The sequence below is a fragment of the Teleopsis dalmanni genome, chromosome 2 (assembly GCF_002237135.1).
Source record: "Teleopsis dalmanni isolate 2A chromosome 2, ASM223713v2, whole genome shotgun sequence".
In the NCBI taxonomy this organism is placed as follows: domain Eukaryota; kingdom Metazoa; phylum Arthropoda; class Insecta; order Diptera; family Diopsidae; genus Teleopsis; species Teleopsis dalmanni.
In genome coordinates, this window is record NC_051847.1 from 216,327,102 (window position 1) to 216,339,480 (window position 12,379).

Below are 12,379 nucleotides of genomic sequence, written 5' to 3' on the forward strand. Positions count from 1 at the left end.
AAAAATAATATTTTTGAAATAAATGAAGCTTAATTAGAGTAAATGAAATGATTTTCATAAAATTTGATGAGTTTTCTTGCATTTGAGAGTATAATTAATGATTAAAAAAATATAGAAAAGACGAAGAATGCTGGAAATATATGCGGTATATTAAATATTCTGAATTATTAAATAAAACGCACAAAAACGTATCAATCAATTAAAATTTATTTTTCTGCCTCTTAAATAGGCCTCATTAAGTGCCACTTAACTATACCAGCACTTGATGCAATCCTCCATACATTTCTCATAAGATGACTTAAATATGTCCTTCAAATTCTTTAGTAAATTTTCTCTTATGACCACAATCTAATCAAAAGGCCTTCCTCGAAGTGTCAGTTTTGGAAAACTGTCAGCGCAGGCGAATACGGTGCTAGTTAAGTATTACGCTGGTTAAGTTCTTTTTGAAAATGAATCTTGCAAAAATACGGTATTTTTAGGCGCCTCATAAATCATTAATTTCAGATATTTTTTATAAAAAATGCATATGAAGTTGAGTTCCCGTTTTGTATATTTATTTTATAATTGCCAGCAAAACTATATTTATGCAAAAATAACAATAAATCTATTAGTCAGAGTAGATATATTTCAGTGCGTTTTTCAAATCATATATTTCGGATACTTTTTGTACGCAATGTATATAACATAAACTTATGTTCCATTTCCGTATATCTCGTTTGTAATACGCAGGAAAATCTTGATTATGTAAAAAGAACCAAAAGCATCTGCTACTGAAAGACGATGTTTCTTAAATCACAAATTCCGGTTTCTTTGTATATTAAATATGGGAAACTACAGTCTCAACGTATTAGCCAGATAGGGTACTTGACCGCCTCTGAACATACACTAAAATTATATTGGAACAAATATTGCCAGTTCTAACTTGAAGAATACTATCGTACAATCAACTGACTTTGAATAAACGACTACTCTTGTCTAACGTCCAGACTGGAATCAAGGCAATATCTTCATGACCGTAGTTTATAGAAAAAGAACTAATTTTTTTCACGCATGCTTCTAGTGTGGACTACATTCTCTTAAATACTATTGCAGTACATTTCGAGCTAGAAGTAGAGCGACTTTCTTAGCCAATTAATCTCCTACCTCTCTTACGAAAATTACTAGCTCAAGTATTTAGTTTCTAAAGAAAATAAAACAAATAATAATAGTAACAACAGTACTATAGATCAAACATCCATCGCTTTACTAAATAATAACAGCTAACATGCTATATTAAGTAGTGTTGCAAAAATTGATCCATAGCAGCTTATGACATCATAATGACAGTCAGAATAAACCAACCGAACCCATTAATACTGAATACAAAGAAGTAATCAATAACCCCTTTGATCTCTTTATAATAATTTTATTTTTTTAATTTTTTAATATTAATTGTATAAATGACATTATGATAACAGACCGAAATACTCTGTAACCCGATGCATATATCTACTGTACATTCTTTAGAGCTAATTAACAAGAAACAAATTAGAAATTCTTTAAAAGTACCATACCTAAATAGCTATGCAACAGAAGGAAAATTTTAATCATTAGAATTTTATATTAAAAACACATGTTAACGACTAGATGTAAAAGATTTACAGCTATTTAACGTACTATCAATTAAAAGCAAATGAGAATTATTTACATTGACATTTAACATTGTGCAAGATACTCAAAATTATTGTGGTATTATATGATAATTGTATGCTATTGAACTCTGAAAAAATGTTTTATGGATTATGATCAAAAAGTATATTCTCTATATATTAATATTTTAGTACAAGTAATATTGTGTATATAAGTAGGTCTGAATTCCCGGAAAAAAAGTATAAGTTTACAACAATTTATGTCATTAAAATTTCATTGTTTCTATTTGACATTTTTACTAACAAATATCTCTGTAGTCTATACATGAGTTTACAGATTGTGGATACCTTGTCTAAATTTAAGTTAAAAAATTTATAGAAAATATTGCTCATAATGGCAATATGTTTATGATTTCTTTGTTGAAAAGCTTATATGAGTCTGTTGTGTTATCAAGTAACAACTACCTGAAAACAGCAACAGTTTTTTTATGAATTATTAGAAAAAAATCGTTTGTCTAATAATTATCCATACAATTTTCTGTTAAAATTACACAGACCTCAATAAAAACTATAGGAAAAGTAGTGCACTAAAGAAAAGTTCACTATTCCCATGAATTGTTAGTGTTTGCTTACATTTATCTCCTAAAAAATGAATATTTCAGTTTGCAGTTTAAAATTGAATTGATCCAAAAATCAGCTTATTGAGAATATGGCAATACATGCATTTCATAAAATATAGATGGAATATTTAAATGCGATTACAATACAGCTATCAGTTCGGAAAGAATAATACCCATGAAAATAACAAAAATGAGATTTTTTTTATTAAAGTTATGGTATACTACAATATGATGAAAGGATTTCCTTGTTAAATCCACAATAGTTTCCCTTACAAAATGTTGGATTTCACCAGCAGACACAGGGAAGCTAAAGGCAAGCCACAGAAAACAAAATCAAGTGTAGTTACCAACAAAACCGCATAAACACAAACACAAACATAAACACTAACACAAACACAGGCACAGAAACTAACACAGAAACAGATTAACACAAACAGAGAAACTCACCAATAGGATTGGTGGCTTGGCTTGGCTTGTTGGCTTCGTAGCCTGGTATCTTATCTAAATCGCATAGAAGCTTCATGCTCCATTTATAAGCAAAGATGTTGCCATTTCGACCAGCGTTTGGTGTGTATGGCAATAACCTAAATTATAAAATTTAAAGGTTAAGTAACAAATTTTAAAATTGCATGGATATGTAAATTTTGTGCCACAACGCATGGTTGAAATTCATAAGAATTTTAATGGAATTTTGTAGTTGTAATCAAATACAGATACACGAGCATATTAACATGCATGCAGTGGGTATCTCAGTTATGCAGATTAGTTGTAAAATATTAAATTACAACATGCAAGTGTTGCCAACTAAGCAGATTATATCGTATACCAAACAGATTTTCATGTAACTGTAAGCCTGTACGAGTAGAAGTTGTGCTTATTTTGAGTTGAAGCAGAAGACATAAGAAAATCAAATGAGAATAAAAAATATTTTATTTTTGTTAAACATTTTTAAAAAAAAATTATTTAAAAATTTTTTTAGGATGCTTTAGTTAATGCTTTTTTATTTATTTTAAATTTTGCAATAGTAATAAAAGTTTTAAAACGTGAATTGAAATGAAGAATATTAATGATGTTTTTTCCAATCGCTGTAATCGATAAAGTTTATTAATTTAGCACAATTTCTTTTATATACATGTTACACATAGACTATAACGATGGTGGACTCCAGCGAAAAAACAGTGGAGAACTTGCTATGATAAAGGATCAATGGAATCAGTCAATTCCTTTTTTGTCTTTGTTCAGGACTAAAGATGAAGTGTCAATATCTTGGATAGAAATAAATAAATCGTGAAGGAGTTGTCGCGATAAAGAAACAATGGAATCAATCAACTGCTTTCTATATCTTTGCTCAGGACTACAGATGAAGTATTTGTAGCTTTATGAACTATGTAGCATTACAAAATGAATTAACTAACTGAAAATCCATGCAACCAATGCCAAGAAATGAAAAATTAACGGTCAAGCTCCTTCTTATTCTATCAGTAGTTAGCTTTAGCAAGGAGCTGAACTACAATTTTGAAAGTGATTCTTTTTAGAGAACCCTAATAAACTATAAAGAACTGTTATAAGAGATTTCACGAAAGTCTTAAAGATATTTAATTGCTTAAACTGTTGCTAGTAAATCTTGATCAGAAATGCACATATCACAGCAATCTCCACTATCTAAAATACTAAGCCACTTGGACTAACACCATTAAATTATAAGTGGTAAAAGAGTGTATCGCAGAGATCGTTGGGATAATTCATTTAGCTAACATCACTGTCATATAGAATTCCGGTCATAGAAACATTGAAGAGAGTAAAAAACCAGACAGTTTAGCTCGACTTAAGCTTCTTTGCATGTTTTCCTTGGGGAACCAGCATTTGTTTCCCTAGAGACCATAAAGAGGAGTGCCTATCTCAAGTTTTTACAGCTAGCTAATAATAGCTGGAAATCCATGAGAAATATCCCAATCGACTGAGGCTTTTGCACAATATCATTAGGGAACTCATTAACAGGCACTAAGTTCATACAGCTTGGATAATTTCCGTTTTTTCAGGTGCATAAGATTCCACGCAAAGAAACAGAGCCTTCCGTTTTATAGTTATTGTAGCAGTTGTAGAAACTTGATCGAAGAAGAAACAATTTTTTTTTCACCCCTAGCCCGATACATCTCTCCTTAACAACCTGAACGCCAAAGACTCCTCTTTGGCGCCCATGTTGATGGCAAGCTTAGTACGGAAGTTTCGTCAACATGAACAAGTCCACTGCACAGAACTCCCGGTCTCAGGGTATCCCACAATCAAACCTCACAGAAGCGTGATTACAGAAGATGCCAACCTTCCGGTAAGAAACAATCGCACACTTCTATTGTGACTACCCTACTTTCGATAACACAAGAAATATATTTTAGAGAAGTATATTCTTCGGTTACAAGATCTGTTAACTCAACTGGGTGGATCTACTTTATCTATATGGGTTTCTAGCGAAGCTCTTATGGCTATCTATTAGCCACTGCATCTCACCAACAATCCACTAGGACGGGTGATATTTAATAACAACTATTAATGAAAAATGTGATATATTCATAGACAATCAACGTAAAATCCATGGCATATTCACTCATATGACTATGAAAGCAAATTCAAATATACTGAATTGTTAATCCAATCCAATCCTTACTCTTCTATCTATTTTTATATTCATTCTATTAAAGTTTTTCTAGTTTTTTAATTTAGGTTTCGTTGGCAACACTGCACAAAGTTAATAGACAAACATGAATGCAAACAGCGTTGGCGGTGTTTACACACAGCGATTCACACGTCACATGTGTACGGTGAAAAGAAGTACTAAAGTGGCTTGCACTGGCATGTGTGCTTGACTTTAAATTGTATTTGAGTGTCACTATTTTCCACATTTCAACGTGTGAACATGTAAATGAAAAGGATTACAAAGTTAAATGGTTATTGAGCTGAAGTTTTCACACATCATTTAGGTAAAAGCCTCTTTACTCAACATATATGCCTTTTATATATTTATACAGACACGTGTGTAATATATCTTTTGTTCGTCTTTTTAATAGCAATTTCTACATTTTGAATATAAAAATTAATTAATTTACTTCAATAAAATATATTCCAATTTAACTGTTTGTCACTAAATTTACTTCATTTACATCGCAAAGCAGAGCATAAAAGGGGTATGAGGTATCACGTCGCTAACGATCTAAAATATAAGAACCCAATCCCTAAGATGCTTGTTGGGATAAACTTGAGAACTGAAATCTGTAGTCGTTTAGTTGTCGTTGAAAGCGATATTCTTACTTTAATCGTCAAGTAAAATAATATAGATAACTTAGGAAAAATATTGCTTTATAGCATTTAATTAGACATAAAGCAGCTGTGTATTAAATAATTTCATTTCGGCGTGAACATCACGTATTCATAATTAAATTTTAACAATTCAGCAAAATATTTTATTCACTAAAACACTTCAAACTTAAGCATTTATGTTGACATTGACAGTTCGCATGACTTTATGTTTCGCATAAAAGTCATGCAATTTAAAACCAAAAATGCGAATTATATCCTCGCAGTGTTTAAAACAATCATAAAAATTATGGCAACAATAACAAGTTGAACACCCCACAAAGGAACTCCTGAAAATGAAATTAATAAAGGGAACTTAAGTACCATTGCGTGCTTTCGAACAACATTAATAATTCCTCCGTAAGTAGGGCGGGCAGAGATGAAGGTCCTCAGTTAATACACTTAACTGGTATAAAAATGTAGAACAAATATATTATATATCTCCCTACCCACAGAATATAGTAGAGTATGTGAATGTTTTCATACAAAAAAATTAATTCATATTTTTATTATACAAATTATTTGTTTTGATTTTTGTTATATGTAATTTTCATTAAGTGCTTTTGAGCTACAAATTTGATAAGAAAATTAATTATATATTAAAGAGTGAAATGGTATAAAAAGAAAGAAGGAACATATGCAAAAAAACTATTAAAAACAAATATATATCAATTTGTTTTCTTATTGCTTGTTCAGGTACTTTATAATAACTTAGACGGATTCTAATTGCAAAATGTTAAGCATTTATGGAGAGATTAAATACCCTTTCGGAAGAAGCCCCTTCCATCTTTAAGAAATTTACGTTGAGAATACTTACAACTCCGTTAGCGTATAATGAGAAAATGACAATTACTTTTTGACATCTTTATCTCCTTGCCTTTACTTGAGAAAAGATATACTTTCATTTGAGCTTAACTAACGATTATCATGTCTTCAATAAATATCTTCTTCATTATCTACCCCAAATATATATTAAAGCAGTTTCCTCTTAAATATATCTTATATACCCTTGCGAACTTTCATTCACAATACCCACTGCCATATGTGGGTGTGGAGTACAGTATATATATTCTAATCTTGAACTTTATAGATCGAAACTTTTGAGCAAAATGCAAAGTACACAAAATAGCTAGGAGGCTACAAAATAGATTGAATATGATATAATGAAATGTGAGATTGCATTCTTCCCAATAGCACTTCAAATCAGTAAATATAAACCAATTCGGATGTGATAAAGTAAAATTAGAAGCAATCGAACAGTTAATTCAGAAACAAAAAATTAAGTTGAAGTCTGTCATATGAGCATAGCCATAGAGCATAGTTTATGGGTAGATATATTTCAAGTTTAATGAATGCATATTCCAAAATTTTAATTCAACACAACTAATATTAATAAAAAGTTAATCCTCTCACAAAAACTCTTTCTTAGCGATTATGTATAATTGCATTAAATTCAAAAGTATCTACAAATCCAAATGGATTTCATAATTTCATTTCCAACAAAATAGAATTTAATATTTTAAATTATGTTGTTGATGCTTTTATCTGCACAAAGTTTTATGGATTTACAAGCTCCATTAAACTCATTTGAAATGCAACGATTAGTTCAGCACAATTTGGTTTAAATGCAACCTATAATCGTGTTTCGTTCCAACAGATTTCAGCACAATGTATTCTATTTGAAAGGATGAAGTTAATAGATTAAAAAAATATTGGAAATTAATTCCTTTAACTTATGTTAATTAGTTTTTAAAATAACTTATAGAAAATATAATATAATAAATTAATTTAATAATAACACTTACCATCTAGAATACAATCTATTGTAATCCTAAACTCCAAAATTTCACGCTTTATTATAAAATTATAAAATACATAAGTGAGAGTTACATAGTTATATGCATCACAAATTTATTTCTGCATTTTTAACATATATACATATAAGAAACCACCGGTAACAGTCGACTCAAAATATTGAAATGTAATATCGTCTCTGTATTAAAAACTAATAACCCAACAAATAACGTTTGGTATTTAACCACAGCGCCCATAGTTGGTCAAAATAGTTGCAATTGTAGACTTCTGATTCTAATGGACTTTCATTAACACTATAGATTGGATTGAGACTGGATTGATTGACTCACTATCTTTGCTATTTTATTAGAATATGGTTCACTAATTGATGAATAAATTAATATACGAAAGAGTTCAACTTAACTCCACATTTCATTATCTTTATTTTATTTATATTAAAATTATTAAATTTACCTCACTATTTTAACATTATATAATAACAATCTTAAAGACTAGAACCGTTTAATGATATGTATAGCACTTTACTAACATCGTACTTACAACCTCTCCCTACTTGTACAGCAGATATAACAAAAATCTTATTGAAGATTTCAACTTCTCCAATAATATTCTTAGCGAATTTGTAACATTCTCGGCCAAGCAAGTCTCCCTTGCTAAAACAATCAGGATAATAAAGATGAAACTAAGTCTAATCTCTCTCACAGCATTCTTACTAACTAAATTTTTAATGACCTCGTACATAGGACAGTCCTAAAAAAGAGAAAACTAATATGATAACAAGGGGATCATTATCATAATAGATATGAAATAAGTAGGTTTGTTTTTTAAAAGTTAGAAAGAAAGTAAGAACAAAGGTGTACGCAAGCGTGAGAACATCCTGAGATAAATGAAAAAGTCCTTGTAGATACTACCACATATAGTGAAATAAGTTTTATAAATCAGGGGTTTAATTTCGTTTACAGAAAACGGTAGTAAGACCTATTTTGATGTATGGTGCCTGGCCTATAAAGCATGAAAACGATAAATCCTACGCACTAAACAAATGTTTATTTTTCGATAAATCCTACACACTAAACAAATGTCGCTTTGAAAAGGCGTTCAGATGACATCAAAAAAGAATAACCTTCTAACAAACCAAAGTGATGAACATTATAAATAAGAATAAGAAAGCGGGTAAAAATAGAGTAAAATATTTAGAGTAAAAATATTTCAAGTGTACCTAATGACTGATTCATTAAAGTTATGAAAGATGTAATACTTAACGAAGGACGTATCCCGGAAAAACTACCTTAACAATAAAAGGAGTGTTTGGAAACATAGGCAGCAGTATCAGCTTGATATGAATTTTGAATCTACCTATACATAGTAACATAACTTATATGTTAGAAAGCATAACCACTTAATGAAAATATTATTATATTATAATAATTGAAGACTAAGAAGAGAAGCAGAAAGTAAAAATAATTAGAAATATAATCGAATAATTCTCTTTGTAATATAATATATTTTTAAATTATTTTAAACACATTTATTGAGAACATTTTGTAATATTTCTAGTCATTCGCTGGGTATATCTTTAATAAATATATATTATCTCCCTTAATACTTTTCAGTCCTCTTCCACAGATCTATTTAGAATCACTGCGAACACCTTAAACATACTCGTATTGCTGAACTATTCTTTAAATTGATTACAGAAAGGGTTTATCCCTACCTAACCAATTTCTGTACATTTTGTTTCGTTATAAGTAGAAAATGAAATGCATTTCATTAGCTTAAAAATTGTCTAATAAAAAAAATATTCCACATGAAACTATATGCCTAAATTTTTATATAATATAAATAGGTTACACTCTCGTCTCCTTTGTATAAAATATATTTATGTATAACCTTTAGAATAATTATTCATTTACAAAATAGCCTTTGTTTAAATATTAAAGTTGAGGTAAAACATAAATAAATGCATTTTGCAATCAACTTAATGGATAGCAAAATTTAAAAGCTTTTATATATAATATAAACACATATACTTGTATGTAAATTAAGTAAGTATACTTTAACATTATTGCCTTTTAATATAGTTGTCATTTGTATCTGCAACTTACACAGCCGTGAATATGCTTTTAAAGCCTCACCATTGTACAGACAAAAAAAAAATATACTTGAAATTCGTTTTCTATAGAAATCAACCATGCAGATAGGATAATTAAATGCATTTTGATACAATCTGAATTTCTGTTAAAAGTCATACAATTACTTGTCAATTATTATGATTAATTTAAATTTTTAATTATATTTTTATTAATTCGAAACAAGGACTAAAAGCCAACTGGTTATAATCGACGTTGTCAGCGATTTTTACAAGCATTATTAATGAATTTACAATTGTGCTTTATTATTTTGAGTTCTGCATTATTTTTAAGGATATTAACGGCAATATTAAGGATTTTACATATTCCTTTAATATGGTACAACTAAAATAACATGAAGTTTATGGTCTTAAAAGAGAGGACGTTCAAAACATATACGATTCACTTAATTCACGTAATTGCACAAACTACAAACTGAAGTCTGTAGAAATAGAATTCTTAGGATGTCCCAAAAATAATTTAATCGAAAATATTGAGCTATTTACAGCTGTAACCGAATTCATAATAACATTATGTATAACATCAATTAAAATAACTGTTATTTTGTTATATAAAGGGAAAATAGGACGACAAAGTATGAAACACCTTTGCAAGCAATTTCTTTTGACTTCTTAATTATACAAAAATGCAGATTTTAGTCATCATACAGGTTTACTGTATGAAAGTTCTTGATAGTATAGTACGATAGTATAGAAATATTGGGAAATGGTGTCAAAACAAGTCCCAAGCGCTAGTTACAACAAAATAATGAAAATACGATAAAAATAGGTGTATATAGTAAAAACTATAACAAAATGACAAATCAATATTTCCATTCTTTAAGTACATGAGTACATCAAATCTACGAATTCATCGAGCAGAAATAGTTCAGAAATTTACACAACGCATTTCGGGGAATGATTACTCCTTAGTACGAAACACAAATGACTATAGCATATTTTAAATATTTACTATGAAAAAGTATAGAAGATGCCTGAAAAAATCCCTTAAATCTTAAATAAACCTTGAGATAACATATATATCGTATGTAAACAATATCAAGTAATTTAAAATTAAGATTACCGTAATCCGAGAATAATAACTCTCACAAAGTACTTTTAGAAACCTTAACGCTACTTTTAATTGCATTATTAAGGTCCATTATTTTTTAACAAGATTGTCTGCATTAGAGCTTGCCACTACCGTGTTCTTAACACACTTATCAGTATAATGCAAATATAAATTCTCCGATTGGAATTCGAAGGAACTCCACCGGTAACAATTGAAGCTATAAATTTCTACAGGTTCTTTTATGATCGAGCGTAACATCTATTTAAGACAATTATTTGCTATTGTTTTGGTAACAGCATCTGATTGGAAAATTTAAGTCTATCTCAATAAGAGTAAATGAAAGCAATCATTCTACCATTATATATTTGAAGTTTAAACACAACCACTACAATATTTTCTTCAAGAAGCCAAACTTTATTGATCAAGATGACAGAAATTGCGGGTTCTAGCTCCCCTAGTACCAAACTTAAGCTCCAGATCTATGACCGCAAGTCAAATATGTATAATAAAAACGGATATAATTTTAATTATTAGCAAGTATATTATAGGTACGAACCTATTTTCATTTTTTTTATCGGAAAAAACTAGAATATGAGTAACAATTCCATAACAAAAATATTGTTCTATAATTTTTGATAAGCATATAAAATAATTAGTATACATATATTTTCCCTTTAACTTATTTATAATAAACACAAATTACAACTTTCAAAAACTTATCCATAAACAATTTTTCATGTACGGGTGTATTTCCCCAAATCCCTCCAAACTAACCAACTGCTCAAACATAGAAGCTTATTAAAATAAATCAATAAATATATATGCAATTTGCTTATTTATAGTTTTTGTTTATAGTTTTTGTTTAAAGTGCTACAAAGTATGTAGAATGTGCTTTGCTAAAGCATTTTTTATTTTAAGTAATTGTACAACAATTTTGGAATAATATGACATATCAATAATATTTATTTATCAAGTAACTTATCTATAAACATAATATTATTGAAAAATGGATTTTTTAAAGGACTGTTAATATCTCTTAAGTAACGTCAGGTCTTATCTTAATTGCGATACACAGTATGATATAATACATCTACGATTAGAATTAACCACCAAAGAAGGAATTGTGTTCCAACATGAGAATGGTAGGCCACCTACAATTTCGACGATTTGGAACAAATTGATGAAGTTTGTTTGGAAAGTTGGTTTGATGCATTGCCCGTATAGCAGGCAGCTTGCACAACTTAACTACCATTTGTTTCGGCCTCTGAAAATCTAAACCTAATGCAGTTTGAGCCATGGCAAAAGCTGATAAATAATATTTTCACAGGCTAATTGGTAACTCCTTTATTATTATTAAAAGTAAAAATTAAACGAATTATTATATTTTATACTAATTTTTATTTAATCGATATTTAAAGTTAAGTCCAAATTCATTCTCAGGGAATTATAAACATCATCATTAGCTGATAAACAATGTAATAGTGGACGATACATATTTTTTTGAAATTTCTTATAAATTTTAATTATAAGACAGTATAATTTAATTTCAATTTATATTGAAAGTATTAGTAAAAATTTTAATAGAGCAAACTTTCATTCAAAGATGATCTAAAGAACTGCGGACACTATTTATTGTATCCCATATATGCGAATATTAAGTCAAATAGAAATTAAAGCGAAGTATATGTCTTTCATGGTTTCAGATTTCAGATATCTTCCGTAGATATATTCTATCCAATATATGCGAATTAAGTCAAATAGAACTTAA